This window comes from Protopterus annectens, chromosome 16.part0 (assembly GCF_019279795.1).
Source record: "Protopterus annectens isolate FY-2018-M chromosome 16.part0, PAN1.0, whole genome shotgun sequence".
NCBI classification, from domain to species: Eukaryota; Metazoa; Chordata; order Ceratodontiformes; family Protopteridae; genus Protopterus; species Protopterus annectens.
This window is the reverse complement of record NC_056750.1, coordinates 118456773-118466459: the sequence shown is the minus strand read 5'-3', so window position 1 is coordinate 118466459 and position 9687 is coordinate 118456773. Positions and strand designations below refer to the sequence as shown.

General features: G+C 38.3%; 1 non-coding gene across 1 annotated transcript; it reads left to right on the top strand.

The window, feature by feature from the left end:
- Window positions 1–647: 647 nt before the first annotated feature.
- TRNAR-ACG lies at window positions 648–720 on the top strand. The gene has a single exon. It is a non-coding gene; the product is annotated as a tRNA-Arg (tRNA).
- The last annotated feature ends 8967 nt before the right edge of the window (window positions 721–9687 follow it).

Genomic DNA, 9687 nt, shown 5'->3' with positions numbered 1-9687 from the left:
CATTCTTGATTATTTTTAATTATTGCAGCATTCATATAATTTATTAGAATTCTAGGAATATTGCATTGTTAGTGGTGGGTCAGTCTAAGTTTGGACTTGCCTTCTAAGCAAGGTTACTGAAACTGTGAAAATAAAAGCTTTAAAAACAGATTGGATGCTCATTTGTTTGTACTTGGTACAGTGGGAATAGTACTTTTACTACTCCACATTGTTACTGGAACAGTTATCACATGGGGTGCATTGGAAATTATGCCGTTAGTTTAACGCTGAATATGGCATTCACTGCAGGTAATGACAATTCCCACCAGCTTTGCTTCAGCTGTTTCTGTGAACTGGTTTCTGCTTATTGTTTTAATGGTATGTGATATGTTAGCAACATAAAAAATGCAGGATTATGGGAATCCTTTTGACCTTTGTCATTTCTGCTTTTGACACTGTCACACCATTTTAGAGTATTATGTTTAGATATTTCTTTTTCACAGTCCAGGGCCATATTTTGTACATTTTATATTGCCCTATATATGTGTTATGCCATGCAGAGTCACTGTGAATGTGTGTAATGTCATGCACAGTAACTGCTGCTGAGTTTCTCAGATTTGTAAGATAGCCTGCATAGAGATGCCCCAAGTGGTTATTTTAGACATAGAGGGCCAGTGGCGCAATGGATAACGCGTCTGACTACGGATCAGAAGATTCTAGGTTCGACTCCTGGCTGGCTCGAATATTTTTATCAATTTGAAATCCACATTTATCTTAAGTTTAAAATTAACTGATATTTAGCTTTAGATGTCTGCCTCCTTTCTTTCGTATAGATCAAGTTCTGTGGTCCTTCTGCTTTAGAATACTACCTTGAGAGTTGGCTTCCCTTGTGACTTCTGTTTATACTTGTACAGTCCATTAAAATAGAGATGTTTATTGGCTTAAAATAAAAAGAAACAGTGTAGTGTATTTCCTCGTACGTGTGAGTCACAATTTGCATTCATATCATCTCACATAGCAGCATGGAAATATGATCCCTTGTCAGAACTACTTGATTAAATTAAAAAAAAAAAAAAAAAAATTGCAAGGGAAAAAATGCCTCAAGACAAACCAGAATCCCTGTGCTACCAAAGTCCATGTACTATTAAAAGGAGAAATGGACATGCCTTTAGGGTACAGTAGGCAGAAATCAAAATCTGAATAATTATGATTTTACATGAGCCACAGGAATACATGTATTTCTTTTATTTCTTTATTTGAATTTGATCTCAATGGATAGATTTCAGTCTTAACTCAGACGTTCAGAAAGTGTTGAAACAAGAATCGAGATCTTGTAATAAAGTAAAGATAGTTACAGTTGAATATATTCAAATAAGAAACACAGTGCATTTCAGTAATGCACTTGAAGGGTTGTATAAATCAGATTACTGAAGCAGGATATATAGTACTACGTAATTATAAATTATGTCCAAAATAGTGTGATTTTATAAATGGGTTGGATGGAAAAGGAATTGAGGAGTACGAGCGGTATGGGGGAGCTGGAGTTCTTGAAGGTTACAGTAAGTAGTAAAAGAGATGAAGTAATAGCCTGCTGACAGCTGAATGAACGCGTCAGATTGTGTCTTGAATGATGGCATTTGCATTTAGAACTGTTAGGCTTTCAATCCATCATTCCTTCATGCCATTTTCTGCAACTGAGCAGGAAAAGTAAAAACATCTTATGTGATGTTGCATATTTTAAGTTTTATTTTTGCATAAAACTAGGAGTTTATTCCAGAGTATAGCAAGACTAGCCATTCTCACAAAGATTATCAATAAGAATAAACAGCAAAAAAAGCTGGTAAAACAGCATTATGCACTACAGCTTATTCATGTCTAAATAACCATCAGAAAGGTCCTGTACCATATATTAACAAGTTATAGAACTCCTGGCTGGTCATTAGTTATACAATTCCCTCTATGACCCAAGAAAGCCAACAGTGCCTGTCTACAGGAACTAGAATCAGTCAGTACTAAACCCAGTACTATTTTCCTACGTAATCTAAACTATCCAGCTGGAGATTGGAAAACTTACACCACAACTAGTGCACAAACACAGAGATTCCTGGACTTTGTCAATACAAATGGCCTGGAAAACTGGGAAGCAGTTTCTGGTGCAAGGTGTGAGAGACTCCAAGGACAGATGCAAGCATGTAAATGTAAATCAGGTGCTTGCCCTGGTCAAGGTACTCCACTTTCTCAAACGTGTGATCCCCTGGACTACTTCAAGTTGTTACAGACAGTACCACAGTCATGTGGTACATCAGCAAGAAAGAAAGAACCAGGTTGTACTCGTTTTGCAGGCTAGCCATGTTAGTGAGAGATATAGCTTTGCAGCACAATCGTACTCTACAGGCATCCTGTGTTCATAAGAGCAAAACTGTGTGGCAAACAAGCTGAGTAGGGCAAGGGCAAACCCCCATGAATGTGAAGTAGATGGGGGGGGGGGATCTTCCAAGATTTGATTAATCTGTGGGGAGTTCCTGAAGTAGACCTTATTTGATTCCTGTCTGAACAATCAGCTTGCAAAATCCTACACCAGGGTTCCATGCAGGAAGGCATGGAAGATGGATACCTTTTCCTTTTATTGGACAGGAATATTCTTGCATGCTTTTCCATCCTTGCCACTGATTTCCAACATACTTCTGAAGATTCAGAAGTAAGATCATTGTGGTGACTGCCCTCTGGCCCTGGCAACCATGGTTCTTTCTTCTTTTAGAAATGGCCAAGGACCATTCTTGTAGAATGGATGTATTCACACAAGATTGGGGATGTTTGATAATCTCTGACCACCATTAATATCAACTGACAGCCTGGATGATAAAGTTTAATTCTCTTTAGGCACCTGTTTACTGAAGGCATGCAGCAGGTAATAATGGATTAAAAAAAAAAACCTACTACTAGAAAATAACATTTGTAAATGGAAAAGTGTTCTTGTCTGTGCCCCTACATAATAAACACCCATTTGGGGTAGTGTTTCTGTGATTTTACAATGTTATATGTGAGTTACTATCGTATAGCCATTCTTACTTTGTCAAGGTTAATTTCTTGGCCTTTTCTGCATGTTTGCCCATGAATCCTCCTTTTTAGTGCATTCTCATGTTAAATGTTTTTGAAACAGGGTTTTTGTATAAGAGGCCTCCAAGAAAACTGGTGGATCCCTCCTTGGGTTTTTAAATGTCCTAATTGCAAGTTCTTATGGTGAGTCAAGTCTCATTTTCTACAGGGTCAGGGTTTTTTGAGAACTAGTTTTTTTTATGCCTAAAGTGGTATTTGAGTTTACTTTAACCCTTATTGGCCATCTCCCCATTTTCTTTCCTGAATATAAAAACTAGGGAAGATACTCCGTACTGTGGATGTCAGACAACTCCTGGAGCTATCTTGACAGAACTAAATCTTGCAGATCTTCAGATCAGTTGTTAATTTCTTGTGAAGGTAAGAAAAAGGGGCAACTTGAGTCAAAAGAAACAATTTCCAAATTGTTGTCTAAAGCTCTTACCTTTTGTTGTTCTCGCCATAACATAACTATTCCAGGCAGGGTGTAAGCCCACTCTGCCAGGGCCTATTCTTCACCTATGGCTTTTTGGAAAGGGTTGGATTCTGGAAGTATTCTTGGAGCAGCAACTTGGTCCTCTCTTCATACATTTACAAGACATTGCCGGCTTGATTCCTTCTCTAGGTCTAGATCAGGTTTTGCTGAGAGCATTCTTTAGGGGCTCCTGGACAAATTCCCTTCCACCCCCCCCCCAAAAAAAATTAGTAAGCTACAGTAATCTATCCGTATAGCTGAGGCTGTTGTAGCAGTGATGAATATGATGAACATAGTACAGTTATGTATGTAAATTTACCATTACAGGAGATGTTTGACTGATCTCTGATGAAATAGCTGCTCTTTCCCTCCCCCTTATTTTGTTTATCCGAGGGTGTGGTTCTTTATTTTTTTCTAGCATCGTTCTTTCAAGGCTTAGCCTCCCTCTCTAGCATGAAAAGCTGTGAAGGGTTTGTGTTCACACCTATGTTTTTAGTCATCTCGGTTCACTAACAGTTTGCTTTGCAAGCTGGCTGGCCATTATATCCATGGCAGGGATATAAGTAACCTGTATAGCTAAGGCTACTTCAGAAGTGATCTTTGGAACCTGTACCTTTATGGTAAGTTTACTTCCTTAACCGTAGTATTCTGCCAGTTCTAGGGAGGATGAGGGTGGAACTCAGTGGTGGCAGTGGGGTACTGGGAAAATGGTAACACGGTTGTGTCACTGACGTAAGGCTTACAGTCTGATTGGCTGGCTAATACATTTAATATAAGTTTAACACTGTCAGTGTCTGTGATGTGCTGCTATAGTAATCGGCACCCATAGTTACATTGACAAGTTTTATATAAATACTAGTCAGTCTTGTCTTGGTACATTTTCCACCATGGCAGGTATTGCAAACTTGTTTGTTCTACAGTGGCTTCTCTGAGTTGCATTGAGTTCTAGCATGTGATTATATGTAGCTTCCCTACTGGAGTTCTTAGGCTTGTGATTACCATTCCTTGACAAGGCCAAGCACAGTGTGGTATCAAGCTCTAAGGCATGCATACATTTGAAATAATGTGTTACATAGTGGTCATGATAGGTGAAATCCCTGTTTCAGTGTAGCATTGGTTACCTTATGTAGGTTGCTCATTCCCATTTCATTATTTGTTTTTATGCCATCCTGTCCTGGAGTGTAGATACAAGTGTGGGCTGTAAGCTTCACTGGCTTGTACGCACCTCTACAATTTTATGTATGGCAGATATTTTCACATTCATCCCATAGATTTAAAAACATGCAAGTTTCAGGCACACATTTTATTTTTGCTTTCAGCTGTTCAAACAACATTTATTTATTTATTTCCAGTTTAGTTACCGGGGAAGTCCACTGGGTCAACATGACCCATTTTCAGTGGAGGCCCGGGGAGAAAAGCTCCAAGAAAGCATTGTACAAGTTCAATTACAATAAAATGCAGGAGTACACAAGAAAACATTGTATTGAGAAACACAAATAAGAATTTACAACAAACATAGTTGGCAGAATCTGTTAAGAGAGAAGTTAAGGGTGATTCAGTTACTTTTGATGCAAGGGAAAATGAGAGAGTGATTTCAGTTAAATTACATCTATTGAGAAATCAGATTATGCTTGCTTTATATACATAATTAAAGTAGAAAGTAGAAAATTATTCACAATATTTACAATAATTACAGGTTGAGTCATGCGAGCATAGCTCTAGGAATTTAAGTTGGTTAAAGATAGTGAAGCTAAAGGAGTTAAGATAGCTTGTAATGGGTTATAGGTATGAGACTGTGGGAGATTTAGAGATCTGTGTACCAGAGGAAAGGACCCCTAGGGCATAGAGATAGCAAGGATTAAGTAGAGTGGAGGCAGGTGCATTTCCATTTAGTGGACAAGTGTTTGAAAAGTTGGATTTTGAAGTTGTCCGAGTTAGATGTGGTTCTTAGTGTGGAGGGAAAGGAATTCCATTTTTGACTAGAGCATAAGAAAGGAGCAGTTGGCCAGAAGGGCGCTCAGGTTTGTGGATAGCAATAGATTCCGGTGCTCAGATTTAAGTGTTCTGTTAGGAATATAAGGGGGAAGGATATTAGCTAGAGCAGGGCATTTTGTGGGATTAAATACAAGTCTGTGTGCTGTGGATAGTTACAGGTAGTCCAGGTGGTTAGAAATTTCTAGCCAATTCCAGGATTGAAGGGTGAGGCAATGATGGGTGGAATGTTTGGAATTGGTGGCATATTTAGAGATTTTATTGTAGCAGTTTTCTAGTTTAGAGGTCGTAGAGGTGGACAGGTTTTTTAGGAGAGGAGCACCATATAATAAGGAAGGAAGAAGATATATAGTGGCCAGAGTATACCTAGTGGAATTAGAGAGAAAGCGATTGTTTCTATACAACATACCTACCTTTTGGTGCTTTTTAATGTTTTGTTGAATGTAGGTGTCAAACTTGAGGTGTTCATCAACAGTTATGCCTAGGAGTTTAGCAGAAGGTACCACTTCTATGGATGAGTTGGATTGGCTAAGGACTTTGAATTAATTTTTGTTATAGGAGTAGGTCTTAGAGGGGGGAATAGTAGGATTTTAGATTTATTTGCATTGAGAGAGAGGTGGTTTTGGTGCATCCAGTTTTCTGTTGTGGAGAATGCAGTTCGAGTTTTTGTCAGCAGTTCAGAGAAGTTAGTAGCAGAGCAGACTAAGGTAGAATCGTCGGCATATTGAATGATTTTTGCTTCTGGAATAGCAGTGTGAAGGTTATTGAAAATGTTGAAAAGCATGGGCCCGAGGATGGATCCCTGTGGTATGCCTGTTGGGGTAGGTAAGAAGGAAGAGATGGAGTTCTTCTATTTGACTGCCTGAGATCTGTCTGATAGATAACTAGAGAACCAGGATAGAGTTTTTGTTGAGAGGTGAAGGTTTGAGAGATGGCAGAGTAAGTGGTTGTAGAAAACCGTGTCAAATGCCTTAGATCTAGTAAAACAGTATAAACTAGGTGTCCAGAGTCTCGGGCTTGATGGACAGTTTCAGGGAAAAAGAGAAGGGCGGTTATGGTGCTGTGGGGTGGGCGGAAACCATGCTGGGTGGGTGTGAGAAGATTGTTTTGTTTTAGGAATGGCATAAGTTGGTAGTGAATGCATTTTTCAAGGATTTTAGAGCTTTGGGAGATCAGAGCAATGGGGCGGAAGTTAGAGACACTTGTATTTTTGCCTCCTTTATGGAGAGGGATGATATAAGCTGAGCACCAAAGGTTGGGGACGTAGGATGCATTTATGGATCTGTTTATAATGATGCTGATTGGGAGAGCAATACCATCTGCAGCATATTTTAGGTAGGAGGGGGGAATATTGTCTGGAGTGTTACTGCATGGTTTGAGTTTGGAAAGGAGTTTTTTTTATAAAGTTTGTGGAGTCATTTGTGATAGATTTCCTGTTAAACTGAATTAACAGCATGTACACAGACTGTACAACTATATATTCGTATAATTCCATCATTGAAACCAGCAAACCAAGCACTTCTGTGAGATTATAACATTTTCTTTATAACATAGATGGAATACTGTCAGGCACACTGCATTTCTTCAGCTGGCTTGGATTACAACAACCAAATGTCCACCCCCCCCTTTTTTTTTTTAGTTTCAGAAACTTTGTCCTTGATGAAAACCATCTTTTCCTGTATTGAAGCCTTCTTTCTCTGTATTATCTCAATCCAGAGAGAAACAGTTCCTTTAGCAAGCCAAAATGTTCTTTCATTAATAGGATAGTCTGTAACTTTTTCTACTGTGTTAGCCATGCTCATCCAGAGAAAGCCAGTTCTCAGCATGCCAAAATGTTCTTTTATTAATGGGATAGTTGTAACTTTTTCTGTTGTCTTAGCCATTTTTCTTTAGCTTGAATATCTGTGTACGTTCAACTATTTCGGATATCTCAACAAGCCCATATTGTTAATGTCATTTATTACAAAACATTCAGAAGTATTAATATAGTTTTTGTTCCACACAAGCACATTCTGTTAAGCCAATGGAGCACATGCTGTTCTAAAAATATATCACACTGTTATTTATGATTACCAAACTTCTTCTGTTACAATGAAGGAAAAACAATGCTTTGTTTTATAATATGTCATGCAAGCGCACACTGTTAAGCTAATCATTTAGAAAACATGTTTCATTGGTCTAGGGGTATGATTCTTGCTGCGGGTGCGAGAGGTCCAGAGTTCAAATCCCAGACAAGCCCATTTATGAATCTGTCTCAAGTTTCCCCTTTTCAAGCACAATCACCTTGATGAGTAAATGGGCAACCACAAATTTGTCAGGGGTGACAGGTGCTAATTGAGGTTTCCTTTTTGGGATAAACTCTTGGCTAAGCTTGTAAGGGCCCCAGAGCCATTAGCCTAGTAATCTCTTATGGTCCTGTGAAATACAATGTCATGCAAGCACATTCTTATTTCTTACTGCATTTGCAGGCTCTGTATATTTATACTATATCTAAAAATATCACACTGTCAGTATGAGAGACAGCAGCTTTACCAGTACATGCTGTTAATATGAGAAAAGGAGTTTTACCAAATCATATACATGCCATTTATATGATGGAAAGAAACAGATTTACTTTATGTAATTCTGTTATTTCCATCCACACCTAGTTTCCTATCTGTGGAATTTTGGAGATAATGATTACAGTAGTATTTACAAATGTTCCATATTGATTTAGATTGCAGCCAACAAGGATTTATCTTGTCCTGTATATGTATCTGCTGCTCTACTACCTATGAAAAGCTGTCAGCAGTCCTGAGTGCTGGGTATGAAATGGCATTTAGGTATTGAGTTTGGCATACCTGAACACCTCTTCCGTGCAGTTGTTAATGAATATAGCATCAGTATCCTTGTAACACAGACAAAATGGTGTTTGTAGAATATAATGGTAATTCAAGTCACCCAGTTAAGTTGTTATACTTAGGCATACACCACAAATATCTGTTCCTGAAATGATAAAACAACAGAAAGTTATGTTGATTATGTGAACAGACAACTTTTTAAGGTTACATCAGAGCTGCTCACTGTTAGATTTTGAATGCCTGCCTATATTAGAAAAGTCTTGATGGTGTAAATTTTTACGTCTTTGAGAATAAAGTAGATTTTGCAGTATAGCAATACCTGAGCTGTGGCCACCATTACTGCAGGTACTTCATAAAACACTTATCTTGGTTGAAGTAAAAAGTTGTAAATATTGTCTGAGAGTTTTGCAATCACATTATCGTAAACAGGCAGTGTGATGCTGACATGTTTGAGGCAGTAGATGACCATTACCAAAAACAGTTAGTGGTGAGGTAAATGAATAATTATTTTAATTATTTCAGACGATCTAGTACACTTTTCAGTAGATCATACAGCAGCAAAAGCTTCATCACTCTGTAGAAGTAAGAGCAACAGAATAACATATTAGGGATATGGCATAAGTTAATCTGAAAAATTAATTCTAAACAGGTAACAGAGAATATGCAATAAAGATGACCAACTTCAGCAGTTTTAATGAGTAAGGGCATGAATACTGTTATTGAGTCTCTTAACTGGAGTCGTTAGCCTAGACATGAAAATGAAAGCATGTAGCCAATGGATATTTATGTTGCTTGAAGTAGTAGCAGTGCTGTATAAGGGATTGATACTGAGCCCACATCATCCCTTGCATGAGTAACAGTTGCTGTAATGCAGTCACCTGACTAATACTACATTCTGTAGTACAGTGGAGGAGTGTGGATGTATATACCATGCACTGTGTGGAATGTTCATTTACTCAGCAGAAAGAAGTGTTTGGACAGTTGGTCAAGTGCATTTTTTGATCAAGTAGCATATACATGGAAAAAAAGAAAATTGGTTGCAGAAAAGTAAGTGTTGGTTTAAGGTGTTAATACCAAAAGTTTCAGCATTATGGGGTGCAAATGTGTGTGCGAGTATTTGTGGGTTAGCATTAGAGTAAGGGGGTTGAGAATGGGACAGATTTAGTGCTGTATGTTGATACTGTTGGGGGTGTATGAGTGTTTATGTATGGGTAGTGTTAAGTAAGTTGTTAGGGTCACGTTTGGGATTAGGGGCAGGGTAAGGATTAGGGCTTTTCCTCCTTGCCCATCCTTACTAATTTGTGCTTG